Source organism: Neophocaena asiaeorientalis, unplaced genomic scaffold, assembly GCF_003031525.2.
Source record: "Neophocaena asiaeorientalis asiaeorientalis breed wild unplaced genomic scaffold, Neophocaena_asiaeorientalis_V1.1 scaffold177, whole genome shotgun sequence".
NCBI lineage: Eukaryota > Metazoa > Chordata > Mammalia > Artiodactyla > Phocoenidae > Neophocaena > Neophocaena asiaeorientalis.
Genome location: NW_020172779.1, coordinates 21,204,957 through 21,223,607, shown reverse-complemented (window position 1 = coordinate 21,223,607; position 18,651 = coordinate 21,204,957). Strand labels below are relative to the sequence as shown.

The following is an 18,651-nucleotide window of genomic DNA, read 5'->3' as shown; positions in this document are numbered from 1 at the left end:
GTTCCAGTTGCTCCACTTCCCTGTCAACACTTCATATTATCAGATTTCCCCATTTTTACTGCTCCGGAGGCTGTGCAGTGCACTCTTTATGTCTCAATCCCTTCAGCAACCCCATGAGATGGATTTTATGATCTCTATATTACAGATGAGGACACCCAGGCTCTGAGAGGTGAAGTAATTTCTCCAAAGCCACTTAAACCCTGGCATGGGCGCAGGGCTGTCTGACCTCAGCCCATTATATCATCTGTTTCACTGTTTATCAAGCTGCCTTCCCCGACCTTGTCCCCAGGAGTTCCCATTAGCCCCATCCCAGGGATTACAGCCATTCTGCTTGCTGGCTGATACTGGATCGGTGCCGTGCCATGAGTCAGGCTGCGGAGTGGAAGGCCCCAGGTCCGGGGTCCTCCCCAGCTCTCCGGGGCTTCCACCCCACCCCCGCGCGGCAGCGGCCTCGAGCTCCGGCTCCCGCTCCCGGCCCTCCTCGGCATCTCTTCCCCGGGGAGGGTGCTCCCACGCCATGGCCGGGAGCCTTCTCCCGCCCGGACACCCGCCCCTGTCCTTGGCCCTCTCCCTTCTCCCCGACTGCACCTGCCCGTCCTCGTCTTCGTCCCCCCAGCCTCCTGGAACATCCCGGGCCCCTCGCCGCGGTGTGCACCTTCCCATGGACCCTGTCCTGGTCGCATCCCTCAGCGTCCCCCACCCCTGTCTTCTCGGGTTACTCTACCCGGAGGAAGCCTGGCGCCTCGCCCCCTAGGTCCCGACCCTTCCCTGCGCCCTCGGTTTGATGTCGCCAACTTCTGAGAGTTCAGCCTCTGTCCCCTTTGCCTGAACCCCTCCTGCCCCCAGCACACGCACGCCCTCAGCGCGCCTAGCCGGGCTTCCACACTTGGAACTCCGAGCTGACCCCCGGGGCCGTGCCTGTGTTTTTGTCTTATCTGCAGTGTCCTCTGGTCTGTCCCTTTGAAGACACCTCTATTTCCCGCAGCCAGGCTGTGCCTGGAGGAGAGGGGCCAGTGCCCGGTGCATCCAGGTCCAGAGCCCCTGCCCTGCAGAAGTCCCGGCACCTTTATCTGCACCTCTGCACCGCTTTCCCTTTCCCTCTCCCTCCTGCCTCGCCCTCCTCGAGCTCTTGAACTTAACCCATTCCTCCCCAAGGTGTGTTGCTCTTGACTGGGCTCCGGGGGAACACATTCCAGCAAAGGGCTTTTTCAGAGGAGGTATGTCAAAATGGGAGGGGCGGTGGTTTGAAAAAAAAAAAGCACAGCCTCCTGATTAACCATTCATAGTGATTCTAGGTGTGTGTTTGTGTGTGTGTGGGGGGACACACACTTGATCTCCTAGGGAGTGTGAGATATTTTTCCTTTCCAGTGGGGGCACTGATGGGTCAGACTGAGCCAGTCAGCCCCATTGGATACCCCAGTTGACTCCCGCAAAAAGGGGCCTTGTCGCTTCTGGTTTGGGGGGCATCTCGTAGCCTAAGGCCTGGGGTGGCAGGAGGGTGTAGGGGATGAGTGATCGAAGCAGTTGTTGTGGGTTCACATGATTGTCCGGATCGAAGCCTGTTTCTCCTGGGAAAACCCAGGCCGATCTTTGCGGCATTACGTGAGTGAGCCCTGCCCTTCCCTGCACCTCAGCGTCTCTGCTTCTCCCGTCAGTGATGGACAGGTAGGGTTACCCACAGGGAGAATCTTTCATCTCTTCCATCTTGTGCTTGTAGTAGGAGAAAAAGGAAGAATATAAAAAAACTGGAGCATTGGTTTACCGACGAAGTGTACTAAATGGCTGGGCATGAGAAACAGTGACCCCAGCCTCCTTTAAAAAAAAAAGCGATAATCTTCTCACTTTGCTGCTAGATCTGAATTATGTATTAAAAGAAGGAGTAAGAGTTTATTCAGTGCTTGAGAGATCTTGCAGAATCCACTTGAAGGTGGGGAGGTGCAGTGACTGTGGCCTGGAGCTATGTAGGCCCCAGGTGGGAAGACCCAGGCAGACATAAAACCAGGGCTTCTGGAGAGAGGGTGGGGAGTAGGTTGTCTTAAAAATCAGGACTTTCAGTCCCATTCAGGCTAATTGCTTTTCATGGGCAGCAGCTGTAAAGGGGAGAAGGGGATCGTTTGAGATACATTTGAAATGCATATGAGGTATTTAGTGTCGGGTGTTGTGTGGACTGGGTGTTCCCCCGGGGAGGCTGCCCAGGGGGCTCCGGGCCTGTGAGAGTTGCCAGCTTCCCTTGCAGAGATGCGTGCTGCAGCCTTGGCCCTTGTCGCATCATGAAAGCAGAGCAGAGATTGGGCTGGGTGATCTCCAAGGCGGCTTGCAGTTTTTAACGTCCTGGGGCCCTCTCTGCCTTCAACTTTGCGAGTTGGAGAGTGGGACGGGGCGGGAGGAGCCTGGGAACGGGACCCTGCCCTCTCGGAGCCGGGAGATCCCGCCCTGCAGGTCTGCAGGGGAGGAGGGGCTGTGGCTGTGGCAGCTCCCCAGCCCCAGTGGAGGAAGGGGGCCCAGGCAGGTATTTTAGCCAGCATTTAGGCTACTTGGTGTTGGATTGGTTTTGTCCGTGTTGTCAGAGGGGCGGGTGGGGAGGAGAGTGGACGGGCTCCCCCCGGGTCTGGGGTTTGCTCTCATTTGCTGCCTGTGGCGCCGGTTGGTCCCCGTCAGTCGTCTGCACCCTCTGCCCTCTCTCACTCGTCCTGTGGGGCCGGGAAGCCCGGACCTGTGTAGCCGGCAGGGGTGGTTCGTGACCTAACAGCCTGGCACGGAGTGAGGGTGACTGGTGAGCGCCGTAGGTGGCAGACAACCCCAAATTGCAGTGCCCTCCTCGGGAACACCCCTGGCAGACCCGTGTCTGTAATTTGCGGAGCCGGAATGCGCTGGAAGCCATGTCCCTACTGAGGACGGGCGAGGATGCTGCTCCACACTCGCTTCCTCCGGTTTCCTGGATTTTTTGTTTTTTTTTTAATCACAGCAGAATTCCGTTGATGAAGGTGTACTCCGCGAAACCCCATTGGGAGGGCTGCCTCGACTCCAAGCCAGGACACACGAGAGCACTTTAGCCCTGCCGAGTGGAAATCTGACCGGAGGGAAAAAGCCTCCCAGATGAAGAGAGGCCACATAGAAAGGAGGGGGCGGGAGGGGACCCCCGAGCAGGGGCTCCCAGGCCGAGGCCAGGCCCGCCACCCCTCCCCCACCCATGCCTGGACAAGGTTCCCTTGTTTACATCAGCTTAATTATCCCACCAAAATCAATGAACAAGGATCTTTTTAAACATGGAACTTTCAAAATGTGCTTCGAGTGGCTTTTTTTTTTTTTTAAGGGTATCAAATGCTAACTAAGCCTTTGTGAAATAAGGCACTTCCGCGAACGGGGAGATTGTGGACCTTTTCAATGTGGGTGCAGAGGAGGCTTCCCTGCCTCTGTTCACAGGAGTATTCACGGCAGTCGTTTCCATCCCGCTGCCACTTGGGCAGTGGTGACATTGCTTTGTGTCGCTGCTCCTTTGGCAAGTGACTTTTAGAGGAGGCATTTTAAGAAGATTAAGACCCACAGGCTTGCGGGGCAACAGCATGATCCCCGCTGTTTCCGTGGCACTAAGTGTTCCTTTTACACCCGGGTCCTGCAGCAGGGCCTGGACACTTGTCGTTCCCACCATAGCCGACGCAGATGTGCTGCCCAGATGCGTGGGCAGTGGGTCTGTCTGGGTCGTTTGTTGAGTGCGCTCATCTTGGGTTAAGTACACTGCTAGCTTTTTGAGAGAGATGATGGGAAAGGAAACAGGTTCCCAAGGTTGGAGAGGTCTCTGAGTTCTCTTCGGCTAGTTTGGAAGCTCACGCAAGACAGAGGTCACCAGGGTCCATAGCAGGGCCCGCAGGGAGCCCCCAATGAGGGCGCACGCTGTGCTGGGCATTTTGCCCCCCAAGTGCAGGGTTGGGGTGCTGGCTGTCCTAAGGTGGGATCCTCCTGCAGCTGGAGGATTTGCAGAGTCTTTTCAAGTTACTGAGCAAGGCTGCCTTGCCCTCACTCCCCCGCACTCTGCTTGGCCCCAAGCCCAGGTGAGGGAAGCTTTGTTCCACCTGGGTCGTTGGTGTTTGCATCCTCCCAAGCCTCTTGAAGGATTTCGCTGGCAGTGAGGAAACCTGCATTCCTGAAGCAGTGCCCGAGAGGTGCTTTATTGTGCCGCCTTGAAAAAGTACTTTCCAACCTGGGATTATGTGGCGCAGCTGGTTTTGAGTTTTTGGAGTTTGCTGGAGGGTCTCTCCTGGGGTTTTGTCTTTAAATCCTGGAGCCAGGTGAACTGGTTGGCAATCAAATTCTTCCCATTTCAAAGAAAGGAAAATCTTGAGTGCAAAATTCATAGCAAACCCTTAATACAGATAAAGAGAGTGCATTTCTGGTCCAGATGTAGTGGTTGCTGTACTTTTACGTGCAGATCTCGCTGCAGGATTTTAAGTGACCACTTGGATATTGCAGGGCCAGACAACAATAAATAAGCTCCTCGTTGCCAACATTTTCGGCACCATTTTAAGGAAACGTATTTATCCAAAAGAGGATGAGTTTGGGTTTGGAAAGAGAAAGGAATATTTTCCCATCAGTTATCTTGAGGGGAGGGGTTTAGGATGAACTTGTTTATCCAGAGGGCATGGACGGAGGAGGGGCACCAGCTGAGGGTGTGGAAGGCTGCGCTTTCACCACTGCAATCACCTGTTAAGTTGGGGCTGTTTCAGAGGTATATTGCCTTAAAGCAGAGATCTTCAGACATTTACGTTCTGTAAAATAACTTTGAAAAACTATGGGCACCTTTTTAAGTTGACATCTAAACTTTTTCCTTGTCGTTTAAAATAATGAAACGCTCTAAGGACTTGAAAGCCTACCATCACCCTTTGAAAAAAGGAGCAAAGTGTTCTGAACAGTTTTAACGTGTGCATCTTCGTTTCTTCCTGAGCTCCTGTGTTTGCTCCACTTTCCCTCCCGGATTTTACTCTAAGGCCACGCACTTTGATACTTGAAAGCCTTTTATCGATCACTGTTCACACTTCTCTGTCACCAGAGTACACATAAACCACAATTTAAAACATTTCTGTGATTGTGAGGCTGTGTTAATCCAGAAGAATTTTTTGTCACTGTAAATATTGTCAGTGCAAAAGCGGTCACAGAAGCAGAAATGTATTGTTGATCTTGATAATTACTGGATGTACAAAATAAAAACATTGGCAGAGCGTGTCTTAAAGAGCTAGCTGGGTTGTGGGGCGAGGGTCCCTTTAAGGTGCCTCAGTTAAAGGAATTACCCACCTGTCCTTGATGCCAGTTACACCCCACCACAGGGACTGAGGAAGGGAGTGTGCAGGTGACCTTGGTGGAGGGGGAGGGCACTGAGGCTGGGACTTCACCACCGGCCATGTCACAGGCAGTTCAGCGCTGAGGATCTGTGAACTCAGACCCTCCAAGTCACCCACACCTGAGAACCCTGAGAACGCCTTTGCGTTTGCACACGTGCCTTAAGGTGCGGTGCTGCTCTGTCACCTTACTGTGCTCGGTGGATGGAGGGGTAGAGGATCTGCCACTACTTCACTTAGTGGTGGCGTCCATGCTGATCCACGTGTACTTGAATATTTGATTGCATGTTTCCTAGATGGACTGTGTTAAAGGGCAAAAGACAATACAGCTCATAAGTGTGCGCATTTTGGTTAGTGGCAACGCGTTTTTATTTGGTTGGGTTAAAATCGAAGCCTATGGAATAGTGCTTTGAGTTAAAGAGGTTTTCGTTCGCCCTGCGGGGATCCTGTCAGCTTGCTCTGCCCGGCTCCCTTCTCCGGCTGCTGTGAGTGTGTCTGTAGGGAGGAGAGCGCGCTCTTTGCTGGTCTCCAGGGTGAGGGCCCCTGGGCTGGGGGAGGGCCCCTGGGGGTACAGAGGAGCCTGACAGGTCGGGGTTTGTGGAAATGGGGCCTCTCTCCCTGAGAAGCGGGTGAGGTTGGTGTTAGTTCCCAAACCTTCCTCAGAGCTGCTTGGAAGTCCTGGGCTGGTGTTCTCTTAGCTAAGCTGGACACGCTCTCAAAGCATGGACACTTACTGTGTTTAGCCTAAGAGCCAATTGAAATTGGATAGGAAAGTAAGTTTAGTAATTAAACAACAACAGATTGCTCTGCCTTCACGCCCTGAATCAGGAAGTGCTTTGGCTCGAGGGCTGTAGAACGCGGTGTTGGGGGATAGCCTGTGACCTGCGAGAGATCCTGAGTAGCCAGGGGTCTCTGCTAATTCACGTGGTGGGGAGAAGGGTAAGGCTGCTCGCCCAGCTCTGTGGACTTTGCTCATGGGGGTCAGCTTCAAGTCCTACCATCTTTTGTCCTCAGATCCAGCTGTTAGCAGTCCACTTAGGAATGCTTCACGTTGAATGTGGACAACGTGGTTCCTCAGATTGTGGGGCAGAACCTTTGTTTCTAGAGATAAGTGAAGGTGGGGTCATGTTCCAGGGATCCTGGGGTGTATCCAGGTAGTGAGGAGATGGGCCAGGCGGTGCAGCCTCACCCGCCCTGTGGGGGGGTTTGGGTGAGAAGCCTCCATTGAGCTCTGCGCACAAATCCCAGTTTACACTTGGCATTTTGGGCCTTGATGCTCAAATCAAGGATTAAGGCCCTTACAACAAGGGCTTAGAGACAGGCCTGGGCTGCTCACGGGAGATCAGGGTGCCCAGGTGACCCTGCACAGCGGGGTTCAGTATGCATGTCGTGCTGGGGGAGCTGGGATACTAGAGTCACCGTTAGTGGCTTTTTAATATCACTTATGTAAAACTGTCGCATTAAAAGCTTGGTGGACAAAAAGCCTCCCCATCAGGCCCTCTGCTGGTTGGAGCTGGGCCTTCCGGGGGCCTCCAGCGCTGCTTCTCTGTCATTCTGGGTGCCCACCGAGGGCAGCTGTGATTTGGTGCTGGGGAGGATTGTGGGGTTGAGGCTGCCCTTTTCTTGGATTTGCCAGACGGTAGGCTAGGTTCTCAGCGAGCCTAGTGGGACAGGGCAGCTGAGACAAAGCTCAGGGCTGTCTGAAACATGTCTAGCTAGCTCATCCTTGAATTATTCAGATGTTGAAAGTGTTCTTAATTCTTAAGAGGATCCGGAGGGGCCCTGTGCCTTATTCTGCAGTAGAAATGCCCTAGAGCCCGGGGCCGTGCCATCCCTGACTTGGTGACCTTGGCCCAGAAGCCGCCCACAGCTCGGAGCTTCAGCCTCTGTGTTAGAAGCAGGGGAGCATAATGCATATTTGTTCCTGGCACTTAGCAGGCCCAGGGAAGTAACATATGGAGGGCTGGGTCCTGTGCAGGGCGCTCGGCTCATCCTCTAACAACCCGGCCGGGTCTGTGCTGCATTTTAGAGAGGAAAAGGAGGCACAGAGAGGTTAAGCGACTCGCCTGAAGCCACACAGTAAGCGGCTGAGCCTTGGAGCTCACGTATGGGGGTGCTGGGCCCGAGGTCTTGGGTCTCCCGTGGCACCGTGAGCCCTGGGGGTGCGGGTCGCCTCCACCCAGACGAATATAGGTGTTTCTGAAGTTTGGGGATCATGGTTTTCTCTTCAGTGCTGTGACTCCGTGTGGAAAATATCAGTGCATTTCCACAGAATGAAATGTTTAACACTCACCAAACGCGAAATAAAATGGGGACCACGTTTTCGGCAAGTGAACAAGGCGGTGGCAGTCACACTAACACAGCAGACGGTGAGAAGAGACGGAAGGCTTGTGCGGCATCCTGGAGGTGCAGGTAGACGAGGCACCACTGGCCAGGGCTCAGGGACCGGCAGTGTCACCGGCTAGCTATCAGTCCTTGGTTAATTCCTGACCGTTTGAGCAACTGCGGAGAGGCTGTGCGCCGATAAGAAGAGCCCCGTGGAAGGTGGCAGTTTGTGGTTGTGAAGTTCAGATAGGCCTTTGATTCGGTCTCGAGGGGCTGGGAGAGCCTGGAAGCCCAGGGAGTGCAGGCCATGCCGTCTGCCTGGCTACCATATGGTTTGGGGAGAGTTTTAACAGTTTTTTTTTTTTTTTTTCGCGGTACACGGTCCTCTCACTGTTGTGGCCTCTCCCATTGCGGAGCACAGGCTCCGGACGCGCAGGCTCAGCGGCCATGGCTCGCGGGCCCAGCCGCTCCGCGGCATGTGGGATCTTCCCGGACCGGGGCATGAACCCGTGTCCCCTGCATTGGCAGGCGGACTCCCAACCACTGCACCACCAGGGAAGCCCCCGATTTAACTTCTGAATTTGCTGGTCACTCTGCACGGGAGGGGTGGTATCCCCGGTGTATAGATGAGAAAACTAAGGCCCAGAGGCCTTAAGGAGTCCATCTGGAATTCTATCTCGGGATTGAATGCCTCTGTTAGAAAATCTGCTAGGGACAGTGGGAGATGCAAAAGCAGTTTTAGCCTAAGCAGACAGGTGACGGCTGAAGAATAATACACAAACAAGAGTGATGACTGTGCTGGCCGAACACACAAGATAATTATTATCATCCTCAGGTGAGCCTATTCAGGGAGGGCTTCTTGGAAGTGGAGGCTCTTACAGCTGGCTCAGGAAGAAATAAAGCCTGACTGTCAGGGCCTGAGGACACAGTGCTGCTTTGGATGGTGGAGATGGGATGCCCTTTCAACTACATCTATTTTAATAAGTGACGACCCCACCTGGGTTGCCACAGTGATGTGTCCGGGGAAGAGGCACCACCAAGCTTCGATGGTGCTGCCCTCGCCGGAGCCTGACCGCCTGGACTGCTGGGTGGGGCAAGGCCTTTGCCCCAGAGCCGGGGACGGGGCAAGATGCGCTGCTGGCTGGCATGGAGTCCTTGAACTTCTCAGATCCATTCCTCTGTGCCACAAGTGGCATCTGTGGGGCCCCGCTGTGCCCTGCCCGCTGCGGTTCGGCTGATGGGAAGGAGCTGCCTTCAGCACGTGCCCGTCGAAGCACATGGATTAGACATGGCTTAAGTGTGTTTGCTCACGGATCAACCAAGCCCCCTGCCCTGGTCAGAGCGTGTCCCTCCCCGCTCACCCAGCTGCTCTCCTGGCCTGGTTTCCAGTCTCTCCTCCTCAGGGTCCCCGTGTTCTTGCTGCGGCCGGGGCTCCTGGGCAGCTCAGGAGATGAGACTGAAGTTGTATCTGCTTGGTGAAGCCTGCACACCCCCCAGGTCCCCGAGGGAAGGTGGCTGCTCCAGACCAGTTTCTCTGCCACGGAACCCATCGCAGGGTAGCAGGTTGGGGGGACGAGAAGGGGCTCCGTCCGACCTGGCATCTGCTGAGTGCTGGGCAGCTTTCACGCACAGCTTCTGATAGCATTTAAACTTAAAAGAGCCCTTGATGAGTTGTTATCCCCATTTCTATTTATTTATTTATTGATTGATTGCTGTGTTGGGACTTCGTTGCTCTGCGCGGGCTTTCTCTGGTTGTGGTGAGTGGGACCTACTCTTCGTTGTGGTGAGTGGGCTCTAGAGCGCAGGCTCAGTAGTTGTGGTGCATGGGCTTAGTTGCGGCATGTGGGATCTTCCCGGACCAGGGCTCGAACCCGTGTCCCCTGCATTGGCAGGCGGATTCTCAACCACTGTGCCACCAGGGAAGTGAGATATTCGTATCTTTAATAATGGGATTGAGGGACTGACAGTGTTCATTTCCCAGCATAACTGCCTCCCCACCCCTGGAAGCCAGAGGGAGCACATGTGGCTGTCGGCAGTGGTGCCTTTGTGGTTCCATCCTGTACTTTGCAGAACGCCATGCGTTTTTTCCACGTTGTGGGTGTGATAAAAGTAAATTGCTGTCTTTACAGTGAATTGCTAATTTGCATTAAATAGGGCCTACATGTCCAGTTTATGTGGAGTTGCCTTTGGGTTCTGTTTTCCTCGCCACTGACCCGAGTGGCTGCACGTATGTGTGTGAACCCAGTTCTCATGAGTCACGGGTACCTTGGGCCCTTAGGGCACGCAGGCCTCAGAATCTGCTTGCTGCACTTCCTACTTACTGTCTTGCAGCTGAGGGTCAGTTTCAAGGCTGATGGGTTTTGTCTTGATTTGATAACAAATTGACCAAGAACTTCAGAGAGTCCCTCCTTCATACTTGTCTGGAGGTCGCGGGATTTGCCGTTGCCAGCTTCCGTGCCCCGGGGTGACTGCATGTGTGTCAGTGTCATGGAGGGGTAGTCTGGCTGTATCGTTCTCATCCTGCTGGTGGCAGGAAGCAGATGGCCTCCACAGGCAGAGCCAGGAGAGTTAGGCCCATACAAAGGGGTGGGCAGGGCTCCGGGACCACAGCAGCCCCTCTGGAAGCCACCCCTGGGCCGAGGGGCACTGGGAGCAGGAGTGACCAGGGCCATGCGAGGGGAGGGGTCTGTAGGAGGTGGGGTGGCCTTCCACAGGGAGCCCTGGTCAACCAGTCGTGACGCGTCAGGGCGGGAGCCTGGGAGCCCAGTGCCCTCGGCTCTCCTGCTCTGCCCCTGGGCAGAGTGTGCCGGCATGTGGGACCAGCCTCCTGCCTTCTGCCGCCTGGCGTGGGAGCTGACAGCTGTGGGTTTTATGGTAAGTTGGGGTCTTGGCAGTGTCGCTGAGAAACCCAGGCCCCCCAGTGGGCTTGTGGGTTTCAGGCCCCTTGTGCGCAGGCCGCTTTCTCCTTTCCCGGGGCTGCAGATGGGCTCCGTTGTGTGCGGGGTAGCTTTGGAGCATCTCGAGGGCAGCTTGAGCCCCCTGATGCACGTGCGCTGGGGGTACAGTGAGGGGCTGGAAGAGGGCGGAGAGCCTGGGCTGGATCGCGGTCTGAACGCCGTGGTCCCAGCGCCTGGTGGACGGCTCTGGAGCCAGGCACCAAGGGAAGAGCAGGACTGTTCTCTGGGTTTGAGGGAGATGGGCAATGCCCAGACCCCACGTTTAAGTGCAGATCAGATTAACGTATTATCTGGAGTACAGCTTGTGTTTGGTTATGAAATGTGAGACCAGTGTTTTGCTGACCTGTTTTTTTCTCACTCGTGCCTCCCCAGCTTGCCCTGTCCTGGGTAACTTTTCAAAATGAATGAGCTAATACAATATACAGAAGGTTCAAAACAAGCTCATTATCGCCCTGGCGAACCAAGTAAATAACATTTATCCTGGACTCCAGTCCAGACATCAGGGCTTGCCAGGCTGACTTTATTTCGTTTGACAGAATGACAGTCGTTTTACTTACAGTGGTTTGTATTTTTGTCTCTTCCTTTAGGATCAGTTGTAGAAATTGTGGTTTGATCTTTACTTTCTGATGTCACCGTGTGTGTGTGTGTGTGTGTGTGTGTGTGTGTGTGTGTGTGCGCGCGCGCGCTCCAGAAAACTCTCAGCTCCGCAGTAATCTAGGCTGGCCCTTGTCGGTTTTCCTAAATTTAGAATTGATCTTTCCACTTTTCTTTGTTTCTACCTGCCTTTTTTGTTTGTTTGTTTGAACCTAAATTGCTCAACTAAATTCTAAAGGAAATTACAAAAGCAAAGACTGACTTTAAAAAATCATGAAAAGATGATAAGCCCTATCACAGCAAGAATCCCTCTGGGCAGTTGAGTGACTACTTCCCTCCTCCTTCCCTCCACCTGGTTGGGGTCATGGATTCCTTTGAGACTCTGCTGAAAGCTATGGACCTCTTTCTCTCAAAAGTGCAAAGAGACACCATCTTTTGTGTGTGTTAGGGAGGATTCATGGGTCTCCTGACACCCCCGAGTATGGTCCCCCGGGCCCTGGTAGAGGGCCCTGCCCGGTGGGCTGCCTGGTCTGTCACATGGAGCGGCTGGCACTCCCCCATTGGCAGTTCCAGAGATCAGCCCCGAGGGCGGTGGCTCGAGGTGTTTCCCGGCTGCTGTGACTGGGATGTGGGGCGACGGCCCACTGTACTTGGGGGTCCGTCAGTGGCACCGGAGAGTCTGAGAGCCGTGGTCCGAGCGCCAGCTAGAGCGGCTGTGGGATGCTGTCGTGACAGTGACATTGGGGTGCTCCCGTTCACTGTGTGGGGAATGTAGTGTAGTTAAAATTAGCAGCCGGAGCCTCCGAGAGTCAAGGTTGTCCAAGAGAACTGAGCAATGTCATATTGGGTGGCGGGTGGAATTCCCAGCCCAAGCTAAGCCGAGGTGGAAGGGTCAGGCTCACAGCTGCCACTCGCGGGACCTTGGTGTTAGTGCCAAGTCCTCAAGAGGGGCGCTGGGTTAGACCTCTGCCAGCGCTGCCCCTTATGTGGTTAATCCCAGAGGTGGATGTGGCCGTGGCTTGGAGAGCGGGCCACCCCGCACCTGCGGGTTTCCCATCCACGGATATGGAGGGCTGACCACACCATGCAGTTTTATAGTGTAAGGGACTCGAGTACCTGTGGGGAGTCCTGAAACCAGTCCCTCATGGGTACCGTGAGACGGATGTATTCATTTATATAAGGGGTAACATTATAGTACAGTATACTCTCTCATGTGTGTGTATTATGTTATAGCAAGTTATCTGTTATGACATTATTGAACTGTACAGTATAGCATATTGTACATAATACACCTTATATGTATGTAATGTGTATAGCGGAGTCTGATATCGTAATGTGTACTTTTTAAGTTTTGCTCTTTTTTTTTTTTGGCTGCGTTGGGCCTTTGTTGCTGCGCGTGCGCTTCCTCTAGTCGTGGCGAGCGGGGGCTGCTCTTCATTGTGGTGCGCGGGCTTCTCACTGCGGTGGCTTCTCTTGTTGCGGAGCACAGGCTCTAGGTGCGCAGGCTTCAGTAGTTGTGGTGCACAGGCTCAGCAGTTGTGGCTTGCGGGCTCTAGAGCACAGGCTCAGTAGTTGTGGCTCACGGGCTCTAGACCGCAGGCTCGGTATTTGTGGCGCACGGGCTTAGTTGCTCCCCGGCATGTGGGATCTTCCCGGGCCACGGCTCGAACCTGTGTCCCCTGCACTGGCAGGCGGATTCTTAATCACTGTGCCACCAGGAATGTGTATTTTATTTCAAGTTCTTTGGAGGGATGTCTAGGATTCCAGTCCCCCACCAGCTCCTTTTCATTGATAACTTGAGGGACAGTGTGTTTCTTAGGTCCGAAGCTGCAGGGCCAGGCTCCCGTTGGTGCCCCTGTGTCCTGGGCCTGCTTTGCCCTGAGTCTGTTTGCCTGGCAGAGCAGGAGGGCCTGGGGTTTCCTCCGGCCTTCAGCACCGGCCTCCTCCGGGCCCCCTCTGCAGAGCCCAGAGCCACCCGGGACCGCCCCCCTCCCCGCCTCTGCCCCTGGGCCACTTAGTTTTTCTCGAGACAGGACGTGTGATCCTTTCCAGTCCACCTCCTCTAAATGGGGAAGAACCCAGAGTCCCACCCGCTTATCAGATCACCTCGGCATGCTCTCCAGAAAAGGAAGCACAACAGTTCCTGATAATTCTCAGCAATCTCTTACCCCATCTGCAGCCCTAAAGATTAGAATTATGGGAAGCCACAAGTCAAATCACATCTTTGTGACTTTGTGCTTCACTCTAATGGTTGTTATTGTGTGTGAAAGGTGAAGTAAAGGTTGTTTTAAACCAAGATTTTTTTTTTTTTTTGCGGTACGCGGGGCTCTCACTGCTGTGGCCTCTCCCGTTGCGGAGCACAGGCTCCGGACCTGCAGGCTCAGCGGCCATGGCTCACGGGCCCAGCCGCTCTGCGGCATGCGGGATCCTCCCGGACCGGGGCACGAACCCGTGTCCCCTGCATCGGCAGGCGGACTCCCAACCACTGCGCCACCAGGGAAGCCCTAAACTAAGACTTTTGATCAGGCCAGGTTTTAATTTCTTCCTTGAAAGGAGCAAGCACGGCCCTCGCTGGCTCCCCACCTCCCACCCAGCAGCCTCTCTGCGCCGTTTCACGCCACGTTTCCAAAGTGTGCCGTGGCCCTAGACGCCCGTGTCCAGCTGCCCGCCTGACCTCTTCATTTGGAGGAGGAGGACTCCCACAAAGAAGCAAGACCAGGGTGGGGCTCTGGCCTCTCCCCTCTGATTCCCGCTGTCTCTCCCAGCCCATTAGCAACGCTGTTGATTGGCTGATAAGAGCACTGGGAGGCGGTACCACTGGCAGGGCTGCTGTTCCTGTGTGCCCACCACTTAGCATCCTTCTGGACAAGTGACCTCTAGTGCCTCAGTTTTCTCGTCTGTAAATTGGGGCTAAGAATAGCATTCACCGCGTTGAACTGTTGCAAGGATGGAGTGAGTGCACGTATAGAAAACATCTGCAATAGTAATTGGCGCCTAGGAAGTACTTGCAGAGTTTCAGCTGCAGTGTTGCGCCCGCACGAAGCAGTTGAAGACCCAGTATCTGTGGAGAGACTTGCCGGCTCCCGAGAGGAAGGGATGAGATCGCATGGGAAATCGGGCCTTCCGGGGGCCATCCACTCCTGGGTTGGGTGTTGGAGCGTGTGCCTTCGTGCAGGGGCAGAGCCAGCACTCCTGGGCGCAGGGACGTCGGGCCGAGCTGGGCGGGAGCGGAGGGAGGTGGTGCTGGAGGAGGCCGGCAGGGGGACCGGCAGCTGGGCTGTGTGGCACGCTTGGCTCTGTGTCCTGGCAGCAGCTGTGGAATAGGGCGGGCTGTGAACAGAAGTGAGGTTCTGGTTCCCTGGGTGGGAGCTGGTTCCCCAGTGCCGGGAGGGGGGGGACTAGCTTGGGGTCGGGGTGTGGGAGTGGCCGGCCTGTACGCACAAGTTGTGATCCGGTTGGGAGGGTTGGAATTCTGGGAGCTGAGAGGGGCCTGGGCCTGCACGGGGTGGGGCAGCACAAGAGCCCAGGGGCCCATGGCTCGCCCCCCCAATGGGACCCTTAGGGTGCTGGTCTGCTGCTGCCCGTCTGAGCCCCCAGCCCAGCAGCCATTGGCCCAGCTGCACCTGCTGCAGCCCTTGGAGGGTGGTGTGATGGGAGGTGGCACAGTGAGCCTTTTACGGCCTGAAGTCTTTTCTTGATAGACTTATCAGATGCCCCAAAGGAAAAAACCTCTTTAACCAAATACATAATTTTCCTATTTGTAGTTAACTGCCTGTAATTGGCTGTTCAGCCAGCTCGGCCATCTTGGCCTTGGGAATGTTCCATGTTCCTTTGGAGGAATTTGGAAATCCAGATGCACCACGCAGGGTTAACAAGGGGGCCAGCCCTGGGGTGGTCAGGGGGCTCAGGGGGCTTGGAGGGCCTTGGAGGAGGGAGGCTGGGGAGAGTGGTCCCGGGCGAGGCGCACATCCGGCTCTCCTGACCCTGTTTGATGGTGGCTTACTCATGAAAACACCCATGACACACCCAGGTGACCTCACCTGTCAGGCCGTCAGGGCAGCTGAGTCATGATGCTGTAAACTATATCCCCAAGGGAAGGTTTGTAGCTGGGTTATGTCTTCTCCCTGTTAAATGAGTCTTGAGGGGAGAGTGAGGTGTGCTGCGTTTATAGCTTGTCTATTACAGGCTTCCCGCCAGCCCTGCAGGCCTTTCTCCTGTGATGGCAGTGCTCTCCATGTGTGGTTTTAAGCGGGATCCGAGCTCGTGGAAGTGGGAGAGGTGGGACGGTGCTTGCGGCCTGGAGAGGACAGTGGCTTCCTTGGTCGGGCAGTGGTCTTGGGACCTGGTTTGCCGCTTTGCTGTTCTGGCGTTCTTAGTGTAGGGTGATGGATACTGCAGGCGGAGCCCTACAGCATCACGAGGAGCACCCCGCCCCCCGCAGCTGGCGGGGAAGGTACCTCGCGGGGCTGGCCGCACGCAGGTGTGAGCAGTTTGCAAAGGGCAGTGACTTCTGTTTCGCTGGGGGCAGGTGTGCACAAGGTGGACGACAGCGGCGTGGAGGGGAGGGCTGCTGCTGAGGGCCGCCTCCTGGCTGGCTGCGGACACGGGCAGTCCTCCTGCGGGTTAGGGGCCCAGGGCGGGGGCAGGAGCCCCGTCACGTGCAGGTTAATGCAGGTTATTGGGCTCATTGGGCCTCCATGGGGGAAGCGCTTGCTTTTCAGCTGTAACTTATTTGGCTTCTATTTGCCTTGTTCTGGAGAGGATTTAAGATGGCTTAGGTAGAGCATGTACTTCAAAGGCGTTTTTTTCCAGCTACAGCAAGGTATGTCTGTAGCCCTGCATGCTCCTACCTCGCTCTGCCTTGGTCTGTTTGCAGTGAGCGCACGGGGCTCCCCGCCGGGAAGCTTCCCGGGGGCACAGAGGGGCATTTGCTCTAAGCCACCATTGTTCCTCCTTGTCTGTTCCCAAGTCCCATCTTTCTGTCAGGGAGCTGGAAGCAGAAGGACTGTGAGCTCAGACTCCCGCCTCCCCGGGGGCTGGGAAGGGGGCACAGGTGGAGGTGTTGGGGCCCCAGCCCAGGGGCTGCCAAAGGGCTGGAGCCAGGCCTGTCTCCCTTGTGCCTTTGAGGCAGCTCTCTCTCAGGAGATGCCCAGAAGGGGGACCCGAAGTGCCCCCCACGGCCCTCCCTCCATGTGACCCTCTCACGCCCTCCCTCCCCACTGCCCCTTCCGGCTGACAGCCCTCATATGTGTCCTGAGAAGCGGTGTCTTGTGGACTGACGTCAGAGGGTGAAAAGCCCCCTCACTGGTTCTAGAAGCGTTGCTAAAGCTCCTGATGGAGCGTCTTCAGGGACTGTTTGGGGAAGACTAAACACCCTCCTGTTTGCACACATCCTGGGCTCCCTCGGGTGGGCCTCAGGAAGTGTGTACAAACCTGTGCGTTCAGTTGCTCCTTCCTCTGTCTCTTGAGCGTTTTGTACCAGCCTCTGTCATGGGCCTTCAGTGTGCATCCTGTCCCTGCCTCTCCCTTTCCCCCTCGCCTTGCTGGCCTTGTTTCTGGGGGCGTGCAGGTCCTCGGGAAACACCTTCAGTGAACGTGGGCACAGATGTGCACCGCAGGACATGCAGACGCGCAGGAGTTTAAAGACCAGCTGCTCGGATGGGATTTACACCCTGGGAGTGTGTGTCCAGTCCTCTGAGTTGGGTCCCTCTGCGGAAAAATGGGACACGCTGTGGTCTGGGCCGAGCACAGGGCCTGTCAGCCTGGAGGGGGCACTGAGCGATGCTTCAAGTGAAGGTTGAACAGCTGTGGGTGACTGCCGGTGGTATTGCAGCCCAGGCGGGGACCGGCTGTGGCGCGAGGCTGTGGCCCTCAGCTCGGAGTGATAAGTGGGGTCGTGACCCAGGAAGGCCTGTTGAGATTTTGGATGTCGGGTGTGGTCCTAGCGGCTGCTGTTGCAGAAGCTCTCGGGCCGAGGCCCCGGGGTGAAGGCAGGGACTCGCGCTTCCTTCTCCCTCGCTGGAGACGGTGAAACGCGGCGGTGGAGGGAGCCGGCCTGGGCGGTGGAAGGAACCCTGCTGGGGAGCCTCGCTGACCCTGAGCCCCACTCAGCTCCGTTTCTGGTTCTTCTCAGGCCTTTCCAGTCACGCGTTCTGCGGAGTTGGCCTTTTTGGGGGCCGGGGCGTGGGGTGAACGCCCAGGAGACACACGGCGGAGTGGGCACTTGCTTTCTCCCGTGTGAGGCCCCGTGGGGACACAGAGGGGTCCCGGGGCTGGGGAGGGGCAGCGTCCAGGAGGACCCGCCAGAGGGAGCGAGAACCTTTCTGCATCTCAGCCTCTTTGCAGAACTTAGCCGGACAGGGGCCAATTTGGTATATTGGATTAGGTTTTTATCCCCCAGGAGAGAGACCAAATAAACAGAATAGAGTTACTTTGGGCCACTGGCCAAACGGGAAATATTTTGGGTCTGGTGACCTTTTTCTTTGGGTCACTATTCACTGTAGAAGGTTTTGACCCGTATTCCATTTCAGAATAGGAAGAACGGCTTATTTTTCAGAGCGGCAAATAAGGAAAAGAATGAAAGTATCTCTGAGTCTCTGTTTCCAGAGGCTCCCCCGGGAGGAATATTTTTATAGACACCAGACGTCCTCACCAGCCCCGGCCAACTTTCCATCCTGGGATGATGGGGTATGCCGTGAGCTGGCTGGCGCCTGCTGGGCCCCTCCACTCGCCTCTAAAGCCAGCACCTGCCCCTCTTGTCGCTGCGGCCAGCCGGCCTCTTTGGGGCCCGCGCTCCGTGCCTCTCAGCTCCCCCTGTGACTGCGAGCTCTCCTGGGATCTTCGTAGATCACAAACCTCAACATTTTCACGATTGAACTGCAGAAGGTCACTGTCATCACTGAATCTCAGGGTACAGCAAGTGCTTATATAGCTGTTGTCAAAAGCCGGGGAAGGCAGTGTGACCTCAGCCCTTGTTAAGGCAAGGCTGTGCTGTGAAGACCACACAGAGACGTCCCACGGTTGACTTTCTCAACCTTGGTAACGGGCACAGGGTCCAAGCAGCACGTGTGTGACATGTACAGCGGAGGCTCTGCCTCGCGTAGACATGCGCGTGGCTGGCACGGACTGTGGTGCTGGACCACCAGGCACTGTCGCCTTTGCACCGTCCGCCTGCACCCTGACTTCATGTTGCCGTCGGGGTTGGAACTGCTCGGCGTCTCGGGTCTCGACTGGGGGGCAGGTCCGGGTCTGCGTTGCCCTCCCTCTTCTGTGCCTTTAAGCTATGGAGCGGTCGTCACGGAAGAATCCCTATAGCTGTGCGGTGAGGGGACTGAAGCCCCTTTGCTGCCCTTTGTCCCGTGGCCCTGGGGTCCCCCTAAAAGTGTAGGAAGAGTTGGGAGCAGTGTTGACCTGGGATTTCTGGAGAAGCTGAGACCTGGAAGGCT

The 18,651-nt window shown here is 55.7% G+C and overlaps 1 protein-coding gene across 1 annotated transcript in view; it reads left to right on the top strand.

Moving 5' to 3' along the window:
• Positions 1-844: 844 nt before the first annotated feature.
• Positions 845-18,651, top strand: part of SLC45A4 (solute carrier family 45 member 4) — a 75,674-nt gene continuing 57,867 nt past the window's right edge. The window contains exon 1 of the mRNA XM_024740970.1: positions 845-1,217. The gene's annotated coding sequence lies outside the window, so the exon portion shown is untranslated. The remainder of the gene's footprint in view (positions 1,218-18,651) is intronic.